Here is a 14,520-nt window from a genome sequence, read left to right as displayed (position 1 = left end):
CACCGCTCACACTTCTGCAACCCGAAAGATCCAAAGCAATCTCAAGCAAGTTTTTAATATTCACTACTAATTCTGAAAAGCATTTGGCAGCACTTTTGAAAAGTGAATCAAGTTCTGCCTATGGCTTTACCAAAAAACATGAAATACAAATCCTAGTAACAAGCATTTGAGAGAGATTCTGACAATTAAAAAGCAACAGAGCTGGGTTTTACAAACTAGCCTATTTGGAAATTCAACCTGAAATTATCCTTTTAAACAACATAAGGTATTTCTGTGGCCCAGAGCCACTAATTCAAGCTTATAAGAAATTTAAAAATAAATCAGCTGTTTTCAACAAGTCATTGACATGAAAGGAATTTGAGGGTTCTCACAAGATGGAAGAAGCCATACAACAGTAGCAACAATAAATGACAGGAACAGATTCAAGAACATATACGCATAGTAAAAAGATACATAATCAGAAACATCCAAAGCTTTGATTCAGTGTCACACAAAATGTGATCTCCAGCTCTGTAAAAACGTAAGCCACTCCATCACATTGATATTACAAAGGCATTTACGTGGCAGAACCACACAAAAGCAAACCTGCCAAGCCCCATGCTCAGCATGAAGCATGATGTTGGCTCCTAACCGCCCGTGACAATTCCCATGGTTATCAGCAGCACGTGGCAAACAGCCCTGCGATAACCGTGTGGCAGGAAGCAGCCGTGGGGCTGCACCCAGAGATTGCAAACCCCACAGCCCCTGCCAGCCACGGGCTCCCTGCAGCCCGTCTGCCTCCCGGGGCTGGGGTTTAACGCCAGCGCGCTTCTTCCATCGGCAAACACTCGCCAAGCCAGGTCAGTGTAAATCTTCCCCTCTGAGCAACAAGGAAGTTCTATCCTTGCTCAAGATCTAGATGTTCAACTAAAAAATAGTCAGATCCTTTCTTGAAAAACTGTGATACAGAAAATTAATCAATATTCTAATTTACAGTGAAGAAAAAAAAGGTGAAAAGCTTCTGAGAACTGAATAACACATAAGAGAGGGGCATGGGGTTCCTTCAATAGCGTGGCTTTTCCAGATCTTTTACACTGCAAGAACACCCCACCACCAAGTTATATGCAGATATATTGGCTAATGCAAATTCACTGAAATTGGTAAAAACAAGAATTACACCACACCTGTTTTGTCAGCCTCCCACTGCCCCAACCTACTTGAGTTACATAATAGATTGCAATTATGATGAGGACAATTGAGACTCAACAAATCTACCAAGTTAGCATAGCTGACAATATAACCAAATTATGAAGTTGACAACATAATCAGACGTTGACATTACTTCTGTCAAAATCAGTTGTTACTGATCATCAATGCAAATTTCTCTGATGCTGAAATTTGTAAATTTCCATTCTCTCATTTCTTAAGCTGTTTTTGTAACATTCATGAGATCGTGAGACTAACGCACGAGCCAAGGAAAGACAGCAGAGGTTGTTTGAAACGTTTTCTCAAACCTGTTTGAAAGAGGAAGAAAATACCAGTGTAGGGGGCTCTTGCCTAGCCTTCCAGGAATATCACTTGCTCAAGAGCATCTGTCACCTGCCTGCAGTAGAGAAGGGGTCCCCGAGTACAGTAGACTTGGCCTTATTCAAACCTTGTTCAGTAAAAGTCATAGAAACAGAGAATCATTAAGGTTGGAAAAGACCTTCAGGGTCATTGAGTCCAACCTTTGACCAAACATCCCTGTGTCCATTAAACCATAGCACTGAACACCATGGCCAGCTCTTTCTTGAACAGTTCCAAGGATGGTGACTGCCACCTCCCTGGGCAGCCCATTCCAGTGCTTAACTACCCTTTCAGTGAAGAAATTCTCCCTGATGTCCAACCTGAACCTCTCCAGGTGCAGCTTGAGGCCATTTCCCCCCATCCTGTCTCTCCTGTTGCCTGGGAGAAGAGGCTGACTCCCACCTGGCTACAATCTCCCAACAGGGAGCTGAGAAGAGTGACAAGGTCACCCCTGAGCCTCCTCTCCTCTGAGCTTATTGACCCCAGCTCTCTTTCAGCCAGTCCCCATAGAATTTATTCTCTAAAGCTTCAGCAGTTTTTAGAAGAATTACTTCCCTCTTTATTTTATAGACTTACAGACAACATATATTAATTGTCAGCATTTAATACTATATAGAATAAGGCTATAGCACTAAGTATCCCTACCCATATGTGCTTAGTGCTTTCACATTACTCATGGGACTAGGAGTGCCATTAGTCTATTTGAGGTGTCAAACTTGACAATAAGGTTCTGCTGTTTCTGATGTCATCTGTCTAAAAGAAAGCAAAGTTCTCCAGAGTGGAGTCTGACAATACCTGAGCAAGTACCAGTGAAACACAAAGCACACCAAGGCTAATGCGACTCCACATAGCACAAAATTTATTTCCTCAATCATTTCAGAAGCTCCAGGAGCCAGGCTCTAGTTTTAAAAATTTGAAAAGTACTCACTGATAAAAAACTTCAAGATTTACTGTGATTCCTTAAGGCAGAATACCTTCTTTTTAAAAGAAACCTAACTAATAGGCTCTTTAAGTTACAAGATCATATTTTTCCTCCCCTCACAGACTGAAGATTAGTCAAGACAATCAAAGTAATGAGAACAGCTACCTCATTAAAAAACCCGATGTAATTTGCTGCAGAAATTGTAAAAAAAGCAGGAGACTACAAGTAAAAAAGATTCTCTCATTGTTGAGGCACTTACATGCTGCAGTGCAGAATCTATCTGCAGCCTGGGCTCCACAGAGCTGCTAGAAATGCTTGGCAAGTTGTTTGAATCATTCACTACTAGCACTCAACTTTCCTGGGAGCCCGAGTGGAGAATTCAGGCTGGAGGTTGCTGTATTAGAGCTCCAGCTCCAAAGGAACATTGCTGATGTTCCTGCTGCTGCTCAGGACAGCAGATCTGCTGTGAGCACACCCTACATCACCCTGAGGCTGGCACACTGACCCCACGACTCAGCCCAGACGTTGACATTGCTGAGGATCCCTCTCTGTGCTCAAGTTCCCCCTTATGTCAGGAGAATGCTCTTTTATTTCTATCATGGAAGTGTAGCAAAGATTTTTAAAATTTCTTTTACTATTGTTGAAGCACATATTACCCATGCTGTGCACAAAGTGTGACGAGAAAAAAACAAAAGTTACTCCTGATTATGCCCACTAACAGACCCAAAGGTTGTATTGCATTTCCCAATTTTCACATTCTTAACCTCACAAGTCTTAAACTCTCATAACGCTGTTTGAGGTTTAAAATATTAGTATTCTTATTCTCCGATTAACAAGGGACCAAGATAAGCATCAAAAATGGTACGGACTATGCAGAGATCCCACAATTTACCAAATAAGCATCTGTCTGGCATAGACTGCACCTGCATTGCAGACAACAGACTGCAGAAACAGACAAAGGCTAAATCTTTTCCATCATTTTTGATGCAGATTCATAAGAGGTTTTCTTAATTGTAGCATATTAAATTATCTCATTTTAACAGAAAGATGAAGTGCACCTAGGCACACACAGGCATGTGCAATTTCAAGTCAAAGATTCAGCATCCAGTTGTTAGCAGGTGGCCAAAGGAAGAAATTACTTTTTTTGGTCACATGCAGTCATGCAAACAAGGAGACTACATACTCCTCTGCTAGCTTTTATTAGCATTTTCATTATGAAATCCCATTAGGAGGTTCCTGCATCATCTTTGAAAGTCTTGCTGCACAGGGCAAAGTAAGAACTTTGAGAGTGTTTACTTATTATCTTACCCAAATTCATCTTCTCTGGAATACACCTTGAAAATGAGTCACAATGCTCAAATTTTTCCCTTCCTTAGGAAAATAAGCTTCCCTTTAATCAAAATGATGACAGACACAATTAGACACTGTCAAGTATAAACTACTTGACATAAAAATCATATTAAACTTGTTTCCTCATTTTCATTTTGAAGTAGACCATACTAATGTTGCCTGCCCCATCACTGATTCTTAACCTAATTAATCTTTGAAATTGTGTCAAACTATTTTAGGACTAATGACACCTGATAGTTTACTATACCTAAATGGGACGTACTGAGAAATGTCAAATTAAAATACAATAGCAGGTGTTGTTAAACTCTGCTCCCATATGTTTAGCTGTCTGGTACTTAGACAAGTACATATAGAAAGAACAACCATCATAACCCCTTATGTTATAAACTCAGTAGATCTGACAAGTCCAGTAACACTGAGAAGTGTTAAAGATTCATTGGAGCACATCCTCTGCTAGGAAGCAGCACTATCTCAGTCCCCACTAAATAACTCAATTAGGAGCTATGCAGTATGAGACAACACTGGCTGTAGAAATGCAGCAGGTTGACTGCCATGATGTTACAACAGCCTCATAAACTATAAATATACAACGGCTCAGAAAAATAAACAGCAAAACAAAGAAAACTTTCTTTTTGAATTCAGAATATGATTCAAGCTTCACTTCAAGGTAATTTTACTTTGCTCTCTTGACCTGAATGCTGCCATTTCAGTTGCTGTTGTTCAGTGCCTGTAGTAAATAGTTACCCAGTCTTCCTTTACACACAAGGCTTACCTGAGTCTTAGGGATCACTTTCCCTGCCACACAGGTGCAAGTAATGGATACTATAACAGAGCAGACTGGCTTTGAGCCTTGCTTGCAGGAGGAGCCTGTGAGCCATCTCAGGGTGAATCAGTGTGCTCTAGGAGACAAGATTAACCCACCTCACAGGCAAAATGACTGACTGAGCTGCAGGTGTGCCCCATACTTCCAGCACTGGCATGCCTGCACCAAACAGTTTGCCTGCAGGAAGCAGAGAGCAGTGAAAAACTGCCTGGTCTATTTCAGAATCACAGCATCTCACCAATACCACAGCACATCATCCCATCACACAGAAATTTACCAGGTGTAGAAAACTGTGAACCAAGGTGCATAACTATTCAGGAAAGTGCATTTCACTTACTTGCAAATTAAAACCTATTTAATGCCATTTCTCTGTTCCACACAATCTCACAACATTTTAAAGCTTGTGAAACATTTATGTTTTTGTTACATACGGCTATGTAATTGAAAAACATGTAGGGTATGGAAAGTGAGGTAAAAAGGACTTCAACTGTCTAAAGCTGCTGCTTGTACTCATGTCTAGCTACTGTTCCCTCTTCAATTCCTTATTATAAATATTTATTAACAAAAAAAAATTGCTGGCAATAAACAAAGTTTTATCAAAGAATTTCTGAGGAGTGAAGCTTTAACAGTGTTTTCCTAACAGGTTAACTTGCTCATAATCAAACAATCATCAATAATGCAAACAGCACAGCTGAAACATGCCCCATTGTGCATTGGCATCACCTGTCATTACAAGAGCTGTCTGGTAGTTCAGCAGCAGCAAATTGTTAAGGTACCAATATTGATAAGCAACAGACTGGGGCTGCACTGATATAGTTAGATTGGTTTACAAGGCTTCTATTTTTACAAGCCTTGGAAGCTCAGGTTGTCTAATGAATTTTTAACGTGTCAATTAATATGTTTATAGAAAGCAATGCCAGCTTTAGCTAATATATAAGAAGAATCACAGTTGCACGTAAAATATACAATGGTGTTAAAGCTCTAAGCTTCATGTTTGAGAAACTGAAAAAAATTATTGCACATGATCTGAGGACAGCAATCACTTAGAAAGGAAAAATAAAAACGTGTAAGTTAATGGGCACAATTAATCACTCTGGGAAATATTAGTTTCATGGAATGTGATGTATTGCAGGGCATCAGAAAAAAAGGTTTTATTTGTGGCAAACAGAGTAAGACCCTCACTTCCTAGCACCAAAGATACCTTATGCCAGAACAAATTACCAAGTATTTGGTTATTTTTACCAACATACTACCGATAACATAAATTAGGCGATGCTTTCTTAATACTATTCAGTGCCCTCACTGAAAGTGACTGTGCCAGAATACCAGCTGCTCTTCGGCAGCACTTTCTCCAACAATATACAATGACGTCAAATGACAGCACAATGCAGAGATGATTTTTGCTACAATTACCCTGCTTGCTTTGTGCATTACATAAAGTCAGAAAACATGTTAATTTTGTGAAAAAAAAATTTAAAAATCCTTAGGACACAAGTTTTCAAAAAGTTTTAGAGGTTTTGGTTTTAAAACATTGGCCTTTGTTAAATAATGAAAACCATAAACTTCCTATTGTAAGATCATGCATGCTCTGTGAAACTGCAGTAAAAAGACAAATTTTACATTTGAAAAGAACCTGTACCTTTTTTGCGTGTAAACAAAATAACAACAGGAAACAGCCCTTCAATCAGCATTTGAGCTGCATCTGTAGTTAGGCAAGCAGAGTGTGTGGTGACAATCCAGTAACCCATGCAGCCAGAGGGATGTTACAGTCACAGGAGTGTGAAGTTCTGTAATTCCTTCAACTCTGTACATTCATCAGCCTGAGGATAAAATACCCAAGTGCATTCTATGGATCTGGGGAAATTCCTCCTTTGTTAACTGGGGTATTATGATATTTAACATCTGCCTCTACCTTCCCTGCATCAGAGGTAATTGAGGATCACATAAAATACAATATTCACAATTGTATCTTGATGGGTGACATATATTAAGTACTACATTTTTCTGAATGCAATGCAAAAGTTACAGAACCAAAATATTTATCTGCTGCAAGCCGTTATTCAAGGAATTCCAAAGGTCTTAAGGCATATTACAAAGAGCAGAATTTCAGAAAGCAAGCTATTGAGACTGCAAAGTCATCTTTTCTTCCCATTAACTACAGATGACCTGAGCTTTGCAGGGTATTTCAGTACACTAGAGAGCACCTTGCACTCCAGTTCTGTACTCTGTTACATCCCAACACAGCCTAAAGAATGCTTTGAGATTTGAGACTACCACAACTGAACCATATGCTCATTTTGAAAATAGCAGAAATGCCCCTGAATCTCATAAATTCTCAAACTCAGAGAGCAAATATTCTCAAACCACAATCCCTTGTGATAACCTGAAGAGAAAAAACTGCAAGAGCTGTAAAACATCTGTTATGTTTTATGCAGTAATCCTCATTGCTGTTCAAAATCTTAGGACTTCCAGAGCTAATTAACTAACAAGCCTACACTCCCCCAAAAGATTATCTTCCACAAGGCCTTTTGCTGCTTTTACACATACTTATCCCTGAGCAACTGCACTCGAGGAGGAAGATAGCCTCTCTAGTAAAACTTAGCTGAGGAAATCCAAAAGATGAAAAAAAAAAAAAATACAAACAGTGAAGAACAGTCAGTTAAGAGAAACAGGTGCTGGTGTGAGCATATTGATCCCTTGTGAGAGAGTGTGCAGTGCAGAGGGAGCACAGGAGGGATGGGCAGCTCCCATTAGTACAGGAAGAGGCAAGGCAGCACAGTATCTTAACATCTTCTGGTTTTTGTTAATATTTTTAGGTTTAACCAAGCATCTGCTATATAATTCACTGGGAAAAAAAATAAAAAGTAAGACCTTGATAAATGAGTGAAAATGCCCTGTAAACAGGATAGTTTCCTTTCTAAACAAAACAAATTGAAAGCCAAACAATTGAAAAAAAAAAACCAAACAAACAAAACAACAAAACAAAACCAAGAGGTTATTATTAATGTGACCAGTGTCATCACTACTGGTTTATCTTCCACCTTCAGATTTCACACAAGCATGTCAATTCCCATCCACTGGAAAAGGTCTGAGGTACAAAAAACCCACTTGGCAAGACCAAACACCAGAAAAAAGTTTGCAACTATAGAGGAATACCCTAGAAACAAAGCAGAAGAAAAACACTGTCCCTCCCCTTAAGCAGTCTACTAACCTGGTGAACTGAAAGGAGTTCAAGATTGAGTAGGAGCAGCAAGATTGCTTCTTTGGAAAAGGAGGAGCAGCATAACCCACTCACAGCAGTCTATTGTCAGCTCTGGGCTACACAGACACCTTTTCCTTGTTTCCAGAACTGCACTAACCGGGCAGAGGGTGGCTGCATCCACTGGAGAGCACAATGCTGCCACGAGAGGCAGAAGCTTTGAAGAAGCTGCTAAAACCAGGAGCCTGGGCATCCCACCAGTATCCTCTCATTGCCTCTCGTTCTGGACCTGCAGCAGCAGCGCTTCATCCACACCTGCTGCAATCACACAGGTGCATCCCAGTGACTTCAGGGTTTTACACTGGGTTTCATGTTACATTTCGTTCCAATAAGAAAACATAGGGGTTCTTGAGAGCAAGAGGACTTCTATGGCATCTCATTTTTATATTTTGTCCAAGGCAGCAATAAAGCAGCAGCAGAGAGTATGGAAATAAAATTGTCATCTTTCTCCTCCCATAACTAGTAGTTAGCTGCAGTTAAATTGGGATTTGAAGATTTATTGAAACTTCTGAGGGCTCACAGTGCCACCCTACTCTAACTTTTATAGATTTCCCAGTCAAGTTTAACAATACGGATCTAATACCAAGCTCATGACCTTTGAAACCCATGAAAAGAGTTCCCAAGTTTGATCAGGAGTCAAAAACAAGAGAAAACAAACCTAAGCCTTCACACATGCATAAATATTCTGACAATTCCTCTGAAACAAGGGCATTTCTTGCCTGTAGCTGCAGAAAATACAATTTTGTACCTAACGCTTCTCTGCATATTTTGAAACAGTGTCACCAGGACATGAATACTTAAAGCATACCATCACCGTCCACGGGCTTGCGATGCAAAGGACTTACACTCACCACACGTAATTAGCTCATCAAGGATGACTCCTTCATGTGGGTTAATTCCTCCTTTGCTGAAGAAATTTAACTTTGCCGAAGTCGTCGGGATTTAAAAAAACAAGAAAGCCGAGCAGTGCTCACGCAACTACTCCTTTTTAAAAAGTCACTCGGTGTGCCAGGAAAGCAGCGCTGGGTCCAGCCCCGGAGCCCGGGAGCAGGAGCCCCGCACCTTTCCCACGTAGCAAAAATCGTTACGCAAATCCCAGGCGCTGCCGAAGCCCCTGACCTATTTAGAGACGCGCTTTATCCTCTCGGCAAACAAGCGATGCTGCGGAGCCGCCGCTAAGCCCCGGCAGCGCGCACCCCGCCCGGGCAGGAGGCGCCCGGCACCCCGCTACCTGCGGCTTCGGCCGCCAAACTTCGCCCGCCGGCGGCCGCTGGGCGGGCGGGCTGCCCCGGGGCTCCGGCCGCGCGTCCCCGGCTCGCCCCGCGCCGCGACACCGAGCAGGGTCCCCCCCGCGCCGCCCCGCTCACCTCGGCAGCCGCCCGCAGCCAAGGAGGGAGCGGCGCGGCACCGGCGGGCGCCGCAGCCCCGCTCTTGCCGGACCCCGCAACTCCTCCGGAGCGCCGCGGCTCTCCCGAGGCGTCCGTTCTCCTGTATATCGGTCTGCCTGTTTATCTGTCTGTCCGTGTCTGTCTGTCCGTCCGTCCGTGCCCGGTCCCCGCCCCGCCCGCGGGCTCAGGTGGGGCGGGGGCCGGGGTCGGCACGCGGGCGGAGCCTGCGCGCTCGCGCCGGGGGCGGGGCGGCTCCGCACCTGTGGCGGCCGCCGGGCCCGTGAGGGGAGCGGAGCCCCGGAGCCTCCGGCTGAGGCAAGCCGGGCTGGGGGCGTTCTCCGGCAGCCCAGCGGGTCTGCGGGCCCCGGGCGAGCCCAGCGCCGGCCGGCCGCGGTCACCCCAGTGTGCCCAGAGCCACTGGGACTCGGCGTGCCACAGACAGCACAGCCGCGTCCCGGGGGCGACAGCAGAGGAACAATCCCCGAACACCCAGCTGGAACAGCTCCCGCTTTCCTTACTCCTGCAGCTTCTGGTCGTCAGGGGTTGCTCTTCGTTCCCCAAATTCTCACAAACCTGTAGCCAGCCTCCCAGCCCTCTGGTTTTGCCAGCCCGCCTGTCAGGGCTTTAAATGAATAGCCACTACTCCTCAGCTCTGTTCTGTAAAGTGTAAAACTGTGTCCTTAGTACAAACATAACACTAGAAAACAGCAGGCTTTGTAAGTACTTAAGAGAAAAATAATTATGATAATGGTGGGAACATCAAAATCAATGCAAGCTTCAGTACAAGAAAATTTGCAGCATTTCAATAATTTGAGTTAGCTTATATAGTTCGAGCACTGCTCCTGGAGAATGTGGTTCAAACAGAGGGAATCCTACAGTACTTAATTTATTCTTCTGCAGGAAGGAAAACAAGAACATTTAAGACTGGAGAAAAACTTCTTGCTGAACTTTAGTTTCAGCTTTTGGAGAAGAGCAGTGATTCTTAATACTAATAAGAATTGCATCATACCTTGTTTACAGTTTTATGTTCAATAAGTTCTTTTAGCTCTCAAGACAGGAAATTCTGAGAGTTTGAATTAATCATCCCATAAAAACATGAATATAGCCCTTCTTCTGGTGTTTTACCTACCACGAACTTCTTGCTCACAAAAAAGCTGAACTTTAAAGCAGACCTAACTGTTTTTGAAAGAGTTACTGGTCTCCTACAGAGAGAAAGAGCAGCTGAAAATAGGATACTTTTTTTTTCCTCCAGAAGTCCTGAGTTTGTCTGAATCTGTAGCAGCAGAATAGATGGCACAGTAGGAAAAATCCAGTACTGAAACTGGGAATGTTGGACCAGTGGTAGAGGAATTTTGAATGTACACAAAACTCAGCAGCAAACAACAACAACAACAAAATACCCAGAGAGTGTTTGGGATCAATCAGATTAGAAATGGATCAAATTGATTATCTTGAAAAGGCACATACATGTATGATTGTGCACCAGTAATATCCAAAATTTTTATATTTTATTATCTTTTGTCTATCTTCTAGCCCTTTCCAAGACAAACTTGCAGTAAACTAGCGCCACAGTCTTCAAAGCACATTCAGAAATCTCAAAATAATTCTGACTGGACAAAAACTCAGCAACTTTCTCTTCATATCCAACCTTCAAATTGTATTCTAAAGAACTAAGAATATTGCATCTAGGCAGTATTATTTTATTTATGTAAGCAGCTGCTATAGTTGCTACAGAGATGTTATTCAATCTTTAACAGAAAGGTGGTCTGCAAATGACCATTCACTGTATTTGCTGTTAATATGAAAATGTTTAAGAACCCCTGTGAAGACCCATTCTTCAGAACAAGTACATTTCTGGTCAATGGCTCATATTAAAAAAAAAAAAAAAAAAGATATTTCAGTGAATTCTAACCATCAGCTGCCTACAGAGAGATGTAATGGGAGGTTATAATTGTATATGGTTTCAAACACTTGATGCAAAAATATGTCTTGGGTCTGTCTTTGAGAGGCCTGTTCTCATCAGAAACAGCAAAATTTAACCCACAACTGTACATATCTTTATGATGCATTTCACAGCTGTCTTCCACAGTGCAACTCACCATTCTTGACTCCAACTCCCTATCAAATCCTGTGCTCTACAAGACTGTGTAAGTGTGAAGGGTGGAAAATTTTTAATTTTAAATGCCTTGTGGTCTGTATTATCAACATGCCACATTTCATCTCCATAAATGCTGAAAGCATATTAGAGGTTATAAAATTATAGAATAGCTGTAGAATATCAAAACAACTTCAAAAGTGATGTGAGCAACAGAAAGACCATTTAGCCTGGGAGACCTTATAAGGAGATAACAGGTCTGTACACTCAAAGGGACCTGCTGGAAAGAAGAGGCTGCTACTGGAAACCTGAATAAAAACATATAAAACCAGACAGAGGTTGGATCCTACCCTAAGTCAGAATATGCAGAGTGTGAAGACATGCTGAGTATTAATTAGAACTGCATTTTATCACTTTTTTTTCCCAGAACTTTATATTTGGCTCTACCAAACCAAACTTGGATGACTTTTCTAAAATCACTGAACCTAGGTTTAACGTGACACAAGTTTCTTTGTAGATGCATGCAGAATGGTGCATGCAAACAAACCTCTAAGGGATGCCTGCAACCACAATTCAGGATGCCCCAAAAGCTGGGATGTTGTCACCTTATTGTAAATCTTCCATACCTTCTGGGTGATTTCTCATGGTCAACTCCTCACAGCACAGCCAACAAACTCCAACTCTCTCCTCAACCCACGAACCAGCTCTTTTGTAGGACTTTTTTTCTTATTGGACACAGCTGAGGCCTATTAAGGGCAGGCCTGTTCCTAATCTTTGGTGATTGGTACAGCTGCAGCTCCTCAGGTGTGAGACTACCTTCTGCACTTTCTTTATTTTCTTACATTCCATCCCTCCACACTGGGAAATGTTTTCTACAAAAGACAACAGTAATATTACCTCTGGGTGATGCTGAATATCGTTTTATGAGGAGAGGTCACCACTGGGAAGTCTCAAGCAACCCTCACATTCATGACTCACCCTGTAAGAGACAGTGCCAGAAATCTTCTCTGTCCTCAGCAAACAAGGAAACTCCTGTGCTCTCCACACTAAGCTATTTTTTATATATATGAAAGGCCTACTACTTATTTTGAGGAAGACTTCCTTTTTGTTTGACTGGTATACCATTTTTGACAATTAAGGCTCAGTAATGTTTTATTATCATCCATTTCAAAAATAACTGCCTCTAAGCACCACAGGTGCTTGAGGTATGACTACAGACTTCTTGTTTGTTTTTTTGTTGTCTATGCAAAATATGAAAATAGTATCCTAATGCTCCAAATGTTGATTTGCCTTTTTGGTGATCCCATATGGCAAATAATGCAAGAAATAACAACAAAAACAAATACTTAAATACTTTCAAGGTGTGTTACACAAGTATCCCTCTGTGGAAATAAACCAAGAGTTTCCAGGAATTCTTCCAGTTTCTGCAGTGGTAACCTGTTAAATGTTAGCTTTGCTGAGAAGTGTTTCAGTAAAAGACGCTTCAGATCAGATGTAGGCACAGAAACTACAGGTACAGTAATTCCAGTATTTCCCCTCCATTAAGTGCCAATGCTTTTTGTAATGAGAGGTGTTTCCAAGTGATTACCTGGACACATCTTCTTTCCCAGAGTGGTTGCCCCAGATTCTCTAAAGTCAGATTGGCTTTAAGCAAATATGGGCAGCCTTCTGTGTTTGCGTTGCGCTCTACCCATTCTAAGACAGTAATAGCCTTGTCACCATGTACATGAGAAGAAGGAATTTGAGAGGTGTTTGGTTTTGTGTTGTTTTTTCCTTTTTTTTCCAGAAGAGATCCATTCATTTCCATAGTCTTCAAAATTAAGGCCTAATTTTGAAGCAGAATTTTAATAAAACACAGCTAAAAATCTTACTTTTGTGCATGGAAAAAGTATGATGAAGAAATGATGACTGAATTAAGACCTTCTGTGCCTGAATCCATGTCCCCGTCCCTTACCAAATGAAGATTTTAGTATTTGCTCATAAGCTTTCTTCAAAAGACCTAGTTTGAGTTTTTCCCACTGGTATTCAATTCCTTGTTTGTCACCTGTTCATTTGGGGATTTTGGTTTGTTTTTTACAATAAAGAGTTGTTTCTGGATCAAGTATTTTTTTTAAGACTTTAGAAACTTTACAGATTCTCTTACTCAATTTGAAATTCACATCTGTATGCGTATCTTAAGTTTTGGTTCCTCTAAGGAAATCTGACATTTTATAACCAGATAACTTATATGCCTGTACATTTTCCAGCTTCCCTGCTACTGCCTCTGGAGAAAAAATCCTAGATTTAGCAGATCTCCATCTGCCTGCCCTGTATAAACAGACAAAGCAACTACTTAGCCAACCTGCTACTTGCTAACCACTCTATTTTTTAAGGAGGACAGTGATCTGAATTTTTATTCTTTTTTCACCTTGCATCTATATTTGATGGAGTTACTTGAGATGCTTTTTGAAATTTGCTATTAACTTCTATTGCTTTTTATTTTTGTCCACACGTTTCAAATTCCCTGGGGTTTTTAAAGTGTATTTGAGCATCTCACTTGACTTTTTAATGGCTCAAATTTATCCCTTTTATTAAACTTGCATCTGCTGGCTATATTTAGAATGCTCAGTATCAGATGGAAAGGGTGCCTATAAACTATCTGCATTATTCCAAATTATTTGATAAGTTAGTTCATAAAGTATATGTATATAAATATCTGCCAACCATTCAATCTTACATAACTATGCTATTTGTACTGTGTGACAGAGCAGTTCATTCCTGTGATAGTATTTCTATTTCCTGATTGCATGTTGAGAAAAATTACTTGGATTTAGAATGAAAGCTGTTTGGCACAAGGAATTTTCTTTATTATCTACATCATGCTCAGAGAACCACATCTCTAAGTTGTGATTAGAGTTGTATGAGCACCGTTATCATAACCAGCAGATAGATGGGCCAGAAACACATATGAATACTTCTTCACAAATTTGTCTTTCATATGCTCGCAGTTATTTTCAAAGATATTTGTGAACATATGTTTGTTTCATACTAAGAAAAAAACATATTGAAAGTTGCAGTCAGCAATAAATATTTCTCTTTTATGAAATTGCATTTGTCTGTACTTCATTTCTTTCCCAGCTATGTTAAATGTTTTTATTT

The 14,520-nt window shown here is 41.1% G+C and overlaps 1 protein-coding gene across 2 annotated transcripts in view; it reads right to left on the bottom strand.

Moving 5' to 3' along the window:
* ZNF385B (zinc finger protein 385B) overlaps positions 1 to 8,872 on the bottom strand; it is a 147,406-nt gene extending 138,534 nt beyond the window's left edge. Inside the window, exon 1 of one of the 2 annotated variants that reach the window (XM_058027844.1) lies at positions 8,751 to 8,872. The gene's annotated coding sequence lies outside the window, so the exon portion shown is untranslated. Of the gene's footprint in view, positions 1 to 7,851; positions 7,904 to 8,750 lie in introns of those variants that run through there. The other variant, XM_058027845.1, reaches the window with a different exon arrangement.
* Positions 8,873 to 14,520: the final 5,648 nt, after the last annotated feature.

Source organism: Melospiza georgiana, chromosome 7 (assembly GCF_028018845.1).
Source record: "Melospiza georgiana isolate bMelGeo1 chromosome 7, bMelGeo1.pri, whole genome shotgun sequence".
NCBI lineage: Eukaryota > Metazoa > Chordata > Aves > Passeriformes > Passerellidae > Melospiza > Melospiza georgiana.
This window is presented reverse-complemented; position numbering and strand designations above follow the sequence as displayed.